General features: G+C 37.4%; 1 pseudogene; it reads left to right on the plus strand.

Annotated features, from left to right (window-relative positions):
* Window positions 1-212: 212 nt before the first annotated feature.
* LOC123239660 lies at window positions 213-7767 on the plus strand (annotated as a pseudogene).
* Window positions 7768-8272: the final 505 nt, after the last annotated feature.

The following is an 8272-nucleotide window of genomic DNA, read 5'->3' on the forward strand; positions in this document are numbered from 1 at the left end:
TGGTGTCTCAGATTCATTTTATTTGATTCTTATTCCAGAGATGAAGAGAATAATTACTCTAAAATCTATCTTTTTTAAAAAAGGAAAATTAAACCTGAAGACATGCTGATGACACGGTACTGAGTGCAGAAAATTAATTATTTCATAGAGTTGTTGGTAAATATCTTCTTTATTTCTCATTTCTTCTTTTAGTGAGCATCAACACTTGAATCATGATGGAGGACAATATGACACTGGTGACAGAGTTTGTTTTTACAGGTCTTACAGATCGCCCAGAAATTCAGCTCCTGCTGTTCCCTATATTTTTAGTGATCTACCTCACAACCATGGTGGGAAATATTGGTCTGGTTGTGCTTGTCTAGATGGACTCTCAACTTCACACACCCATGTACATACTCCCGAGTAGTTTAGCTTTTGCAGATGCTTGGACTTCCTCTTCAGTGACCCCTAAGATGCTCATGAACTTCTTATCCCAAGATAAATCTATATCCATTTTAGAATGCATGGCCCAATTTTACTTTTTTGGTGTCAGTGAAAAGACAGAATGCTTACTTTTGGCAGTGATGGCATGTGATCGCTATGTAGCCTTATGTAAACCTCTGTTATATCCAGTGAGGATGTCTACTTTGCAGCCAACTGGTGATTGCTTCATATACAATTGGATTTCTTCATCTCATGATCCATGTGGGTTTGCTATTTAGATTATCCTTCTGTAGATCAAATATAATACATCATTTCTATTGTGAAATTTTCCATTGTTTTTTATACATTTATTAATATTCATTTTTACCCTGATTACATGCTTCATACCCCTACTTTCCCCTTCACCCCCCACCCATGGTTGACACACATTTCCACTGGTTGTAACATGTGTCCTTGTTCAGGGCCCATTTCCATACTGTTGTTAGTTGCATTGGTGTAGTCGTTTCTAGTCCACATCCCCAATCATGTCCACCCCAACCCATGCGTTCAAGCAGTTGTTTTTCTTATATGTTTCCTCTCCTGCAGGCCTTCCTCTGAATGTGGGTAGCGTTCTTTACCATAAATCCCTCAGAGCTGTCTTGTGTCATTGCATTCTTGCTGGTATAGAAGTCTATTACATTCGATTTTACCACAGTATATCAGTCTCTGTGTACAACGTTCTCCTGGATCTGCTCCTTTCGCTCTGCATCAGCTCCTGGAAGTCTTTCCAGTTCACCTGGAACTCCTCCAGTTTATTATTCCTTTTAGCACAATAGTATTCCATCACCAGCATATACCACAATTTGTTCAGCCATTCCCCAATTGAAGGGCATCCCCTCATTTTCCAATTTGTTGCCACCACAAAAAGCGCAGCTATAAATATTTTCGTACAAGTCTGTTTATCTAAGATCTCTTTGGGGTACAAACCCAGCAATGGTATGGCTGGATCAAAGGGCAGGCATTCTTTTATAGCCCTTTGAGCATAGTTCCAAATTGCCAGCCAGAATGGTTGGATCAGTTCACAACTCCACCAGCAATGCATTAATGTCCCAATTTTGCCACATCCCCTCCAGCATTCATTACTCTCCCCTTCTTTCATTTTAGCCAATCTGCTAGGTGTGAGGTGATACCTCAGAGTTGTTTTGATTTGCATTTCTCTAATTATTAGAGATTTAGAACACTTTCTCATGTGCTTATTGATACTTTTGATTTCTTTACCTGAGAATTGCCTATTCATGTCTCTTGCCCATTTATCAATTGGGGAATGGCTTGATTTTTTATACAATTGATTTAACTCCTTGTATATTTGAGTAATTAGACCCCTGTCAGAGTTTTTTGTTATAAAGATTTTTTCCCAATTTGTTGTTTCCCTTCTGAATTAGACTACATTGTTTTTGTTTGTACAAAAGCTTTTTAGCTTGATATAATCAAAACCATTTAATTTACATTTTGTAATTTTCTCTAACTCTTGCTTGCTTTTAAAATCTTTCCTTTCCCAGAGATCTGATAGGTATACTATTTTGTGTTCACTTTACTTATTTATAGTTTCCCTCTTTATATTCAGGTCATTCACCCACTGTGAATTTATGTTAGCGTAGGGCGTGACATGTTGATCTAAACCTAATCTCTCCCATATTGTTTTCCCAGTTTCCCAGCAGTTTTTGTCAAATAGTGGATTCATGTCCCAAAAGTTGGGCTCTTTGGGTTTATCATACACTGTCTTGCTGACATCATTAACCCAAGTCTATTCCACTGATCCTCCCTTCTATCTCTTAGCCAGTACCATATTGTTTTGGTGACTGCTGCTTTATAGTATAGTTTAATATCTGGTACTGCTAGGCCCCCTTCCTTCACATTTTTTTTTCATTATTTCCCTTGATATTCTTGATCTTTTGTTATTCCAAATGAACTTTGTTATAGTTTTTCCTACTTCAGTAAAGAAGATTTTTGGTAATTTGATAAATAGGTAAATTAATTTGGGTAGAATGTTCATTTTTATTATGTTAGCTCATCCTACCCATGAACAATTAATGGCTTTCCAATTGTTGAGATCCAGTTTTATTTGTATGGAAAGTGTTTTGTAGTTATTTTCTTTTAGTAGCTGTGTTTGTTTTGGTAGAAAGATTCCCAAGTATTTTATATTGTCTAGGGTGATTTTAAATGGTGTTTCTCTTTCTACCTCTTGCTGCTCTAATGTGTTGGAAATGCTGCTGATTTATGTGCATTTATTTTGTATCCTGCCACTTTGCTAAAGTTGTTGATTATTTCTACTAGCTTCTTAGTTGATTCTCTAGGATTTTTTAAGTAGACCATCATATCATCTGCAAAGAGTGATAGCTCAGTCTCCTCATTGCCTATTTTGATCCCTTCAATTTCTTTTTCTTCTCTAATTGCTATTGCTAGTGTTTCTAGTACTATGTCGAATAATAGAGGTGATAATGGGCATCCCTGTTTCACTCCTGATCTTATTGGGAGAAGGCTTCTAATTTATCTCCATTGCATATAATGCTTGTTGATGGTTTTAGGTATATACTGTTTATTATTTTTAGGAAAGGTCCTTTTATTCCTATACTTTCCAATGTTTTCAATAGGAATGGATGCTGTATTTTGTCAAAGGCTTTTTCACCATCTATTGATATAATCATGTGATTGTTGTTTGTTAGACTGTTGATATGGTCAATTATGTGGATGGTTTTCCTAATGTTGAACCATCCTTGCATTCCTGGTATAAATCCCACCTGATCATGGTGGATGATCTTCTTAATTAGTTGCTGGAGTCTCTTTGCTAATATTCTATTTAAGATTTTTGCATCTATGTTCATTAGGGAAATTGGTCTATAGTTTTCTTTCTCTGTTTTTGGTCTACCTGGCTTTGGGATCAGAACATATTTGTGTCATAAAAGGAATTTGGTAGGCCTCCTTCTTTGCTTATCATATCAAATAATTTGTATAGTATTGGGATTAGTAGCTCTTTGAATGTCTGATAGAATTCACCTGTGAATCCATCAGGTCCTGGTGATTTTTTCTTAGGGAGTACTTTGATGGCTTGTTCAATTTCTATTTCTGATATGGGATTATTTAGGTATTCTATTTCTTCTGCTGTTAATCTAGACAATTTATATTTTTGTAAATATTCGTCCATATCTCCTAAATTGTTATATTTGTTGCCATATAATTGGGTGAAATAGTTCTTAATGATTGCCCTAATTTCCCCTTCATTAGAGGTGAGGTCTCCCTTTTCATCTCTAATACTGTCAATTTGATTTTCTTCTTTCCTTTTTCTTATTAGATTGACCAGTACTTTGTCTATTTTATCTGTTTTTTCAAAATACCAGTCTTATTTATTAATTCAATAGTTCTTTTACTTTTGATTTTATTAATTTCTCCCTTAATTTTTAGTTTTTCTAATTTAGTTTTAATTTGCTTGCTTTCTAATTTTTTGAGTTGCATACCCAATTCATTAATCTCTGCCCACCTTAATTTGTTAATATATGCACTCAAGGATATAAATTTCCCCCTGAGTACTGCCTTGGCCGCATCCCACAGTTTGGTAGGATGTCTCATCATTGTCATTCTCTTCAATGAAATTGTTGTTTGTTTCGATGATTTCTTCTTTGACTAGCTGGTTTTGGAGAATCATATTGTTTAATTTCCAATTGGTTTTTGATTTGCCAGTCCAGGTGCCCTAACTAATTATTATTTTTATTGCATTATGATCTGAGAAGGTTACATTTATTATATCTGCTCTTTTGCATTTGTTTGCAATGATTCTATACCCTATTACATGGTCAATCTTTGTAAATGTACCATGTGCAGCTGAAAAGAATGTGTATTCCTTTTTGTCCCTATTTATTTTTCTCCACATATCAATTAAATCTAATTTTTCTAGGACTTCATTCACCTCTCTTACCTCTTTCTTATTTATTTTTTGGTTTGATTTATCTAGATCTGAAAGAGGAATATTTAGATCTCCCACTATTATGGTTTTACTATCTATTTCCTTCTTGAGCTCTGCCAGTTTCTCCTTTATGAATTTGGATGCTATACCACTTGGTGCATATATATTGAGCAGTGTTATTTCCTCATTGTTTATACTGCCTTTAATCAGGATGTAATGACCTTCCCTGTCTTTTTTAATCATATCTATTTTTACTTTGGCTTTGTCAGAGATAATAATATCCACTCCTGCCTTCTTTTTCTCATTTGACGCCCAAAAGATTTTACTTAAGCCCTTAACCTTAAACTTGTGTGTGTCTACCCACCTCATATGTGTTTCTTGTAGACAACATATGGTAGGATTTTGGTTTCTGATCCACTCTGCTATTTGCTTCCGTTTTATGAGCGAGTTCATCCCATTCACATTCAGAGTTACAATTCTCAGTTGTGCATTCACTGACATTTTTGTATCCTCCCTTATACCTACCCCTTCTTCTTACACTATTTTCTTTTTTTTAAACCAGTGGTTTATTTTGAGACGGTATCCCTTATCCCCTCCCTTGATTGACTTCCCTTTTCCCCCCTCCCTTGTTATTCCCCTCTTTTTTTTTTAAAGGCCTAATGAATTCATTCCCCCTTCTTCTCCCCTCCCTTTTTTGACCTCCCCACTCCCCTGCTCCCTTTGGTTTATCCCTTCTGACTTTCTCAGTAGGGTTAGATAAAGTTTTTTATCTTAATGGATAATAAAGTCACTCTTCCCTCTCCCGGTTGATTGCACTGAGAGTAAGGTTTGATTATTCTCTCTTAATGCTCTCTTCCTCTCCTTCTTGTGATAGTAATTATCCCCACCCGTTCCCATGCCCTCTTTGTGTGTAATAGAATATCCTATTTTTCTTATTTACTCAGATTTTTCTTGGTGTCCCCTACTGTTCCCCCCTCTTTCCCACCCCCCATGTCATCTTAGACCATTCAGTATCATGTCCTCTCCCTATGAATTATTCTTCTGGTTGCTATAATAGTGAATATTATAATAGTGAATAGAGTTCACTGCAGAGAATTATACATAGCATTTCTCCACCTAGTAATACATATAATTAGATCTTCTTTAAGCCCTTTAAGAGTCAATTTTAAAAAAATATGAGCTTTCTTTCTTTTCCCTCTGTTTCTTATTTACTTTTTCATGTTTCTCTTGATTTTTGTGGTTGGGTATCAAACTTTCCATTTAATCCTGTTTTCTTTTGTGCAAAAACTTGGAAATCTTCAATTTTGTTGAATACCCATATTTTCCCCTGGAAGTATATAGTCAGTTTCAATGGGTAGTTGATCCGTGGCTGAAGGCCCAGCTCTCTTGCCTTTCTGAATACTGTATTCCAAGCCTTGCGGTCTTTTAGCGTGGAGGCTGCCAGATCCTGTGTGATCCTTATTGGTGCTCCTTGATATTTGAATTGTCTCTTTCTGGCTTCTTGTAAGATTTTTTCTTTTACTTGGAAGCTCTTGAATTTGGCAATTATATTCCTGGGCATTTTCTTATCTGGATAGAGTGTAGAGGGTGTTCTATGAATCCTTTCAATGTCTATATTGCCCTCATGTTGTAGAACTTCAGGACAATTTTGCTGAATCATTTCTTTAAGTATGGAGTCCAAGTTTCTATTAATTTCTGCCTTTTCTGGAAGACCAATGATTCTCAAATTGTCTCTTCTAGCCCGGTTTTCTTGGTCTGTCACTTTGTCATTGAGATATTTCATGTTTCCTTCTATTTTATCAGTCTTTTGACTTTGTTTTATTTGTTCTTGTTGTCTTGAGAGATCATTGGTTTCTAATTGTTCGATTCTAGCCTTTAAGGACTGGTTTTCGGCTATAATCTTTTGGTTTTCGGCTATAATCTTTTGAGTTTCAGCTATAATCTTTTGGTTTTCCTTTTCAATCTGGTCATTTCTGGTCTTCAGTTGATTTGCCTCACTTTCCAATTGCGGAATTCTGCCTTTTAAACTGTTATTTTCTTGCCAGATCTGTTCCATCTTCCTCAACATCTCATGTTTGAACTCTTCAATATCTTGTGACCAGCTTTCATTTTTTGGGGGGGAAGGTTTGGTTATTTGTTTGTCCTCCTCTGTGGTCTGGATTTTCTCTGTGTAAAAGTTGTCGAGTGTTCCAGCATTTTTCTTACTAATCTTTTTCTTCTTTGTTGCCATTGTTAGCCCCATCCCTTTTCAGCTTTGTCTTCACACTCAAGGTCTGCCTGCCCTCTCTAAGCTCCCAATGGCTCCAGTCTCCTTGTCCTCGGGGTCAGGCCTCCCGGTAGTCCCTGGTCTGCCCCTCTGCCCAAGGCTCCTTCATTCTCGGGGGCTGCTTCCACAGCCGTGCTCCTGTCTGCACCGGGTCCTCACTCGATGTCCTATCCTAACCTGGAGATGTTAATTCACTCCCAGGGCCCTGCCTTCACCTGCACATAGGCTCAGGAAAGTCCCTGCTTTAGAGATTCTCACCCGGGGCAGAGCCTTCACCCCCCCCCCCATGAAGCTGGGGAAAGTCCCTGCTTTAGGGCTTTTCATTCACAAACCGGGCAGCGCTTTCACCTGCACAAGATGCTGGGGAAATTCCCTGCTTTAGAGATTCACACCTGGGGCAGCACCGCAGGGTAAAATCCATGCTCCCCCCAGCCTCTTGGGGTCCCACCTCTGGCAGCTCACAGGTACAAGCCCTCGGGCTGCTAGTGATTTACTGGTTGCCCCAGTCCTGCTTTCACTCTTGTGCGTTGGCCTTGGCGCTATGCGTGGTGTGTGTGTGGGGGTGGAGTAGCTTCTTCCTCTCCCGTTTTACTGAGAACTGTTTCACCCCTTTATAGCGTGAAAATGCCCTGATTCTGCATACCTTCAGTGCTGCACCCCGTTGTGGTGTTCCTTTGATCGTCTGGGTTCTTTTTTATGTCCCCTTGAGGAGTCTTGTATGCATTGGTTAGGAGAGATCGAGCAGCTGCTCCTTACTTACTTTTCATTGTTAAAGATTTCTTGTGTTGACCCATCTCTTAATTCTCTACTGGCTTTCATTTTTCCTCTCTTTATACAATACTTTACTCTTCTGATAATCTTGATCTCATACACATATGTCTTTCTTGCCATCCTGAGAATTAAGTCTGAAAATGGCAGAAGCAAGACCTTTTCCACCTGTAGTGCACATCTGCTTTCTGTCTCTTTATTCTATGGCACCCTTATAATAATGTATGTGTGTCCTGGATCTGGTGTCGTCAAAGATCAGGACATGATGTACTCCTTGTTTTACACAACTATAAATCCTCTATTAAACCAATTTATCAATAGCCTGAGAAACAAAGAAGTTCTCGGTGCCCTGATAAAAGTAATAAAAAAGTAAAAGTTCCTCAAGTGAAGTTGGAAATTGTTCATCTATAATTTAATGAAATCTTCAAATCTTCAAGAGAGATTTGACTGTGCCAGAGACAATTCTCAATGTCCAAAATAATTAATAAATACCATCTGAAAATATTCCTGCATGGAGTATAGGTATTGTGCCCTTACTAGGGACCCTGTGTTCCACAATACATTTATTAGAAATGAAATGTTTAATTTAAGCCAAAGATGGCTTTTGAAGGAGGCAGACTTTAGGAAATTTGCATAGTATGCTACCATATTTTCTAATCTGTTCCAGCCACTAATCTATTGAATAGTGAGACCTGAACTCTATCGAAAAGACATATTTCTCACACCAATTTGTCTATGAATAAAAAATATATTAATGAATATTTCCAAAAGTGAAATGAAATGTTTTCATTGTCTTAATGTAATGAAATTGAGGGTTTGTTTCTGCCTTTGTCTGCCTGTTTTTTTTTATTTCCTCAATGCATTGATCTAGTTTTTCT

Source organism: Gracilinanus agilis, chromosome 3 (assembly GCF_016433145.1).
Source record: "Gracilinanus agilis isolate LMUSP501 chromosome 3, AgileGrace, whole genome shotgun sequence".
NCBI lineage: Eukaryota > Metazoa > Chordata > Mammalia > Didelphimorphia > Didelphidae > Gracilinanus > Gracilinanus agilis.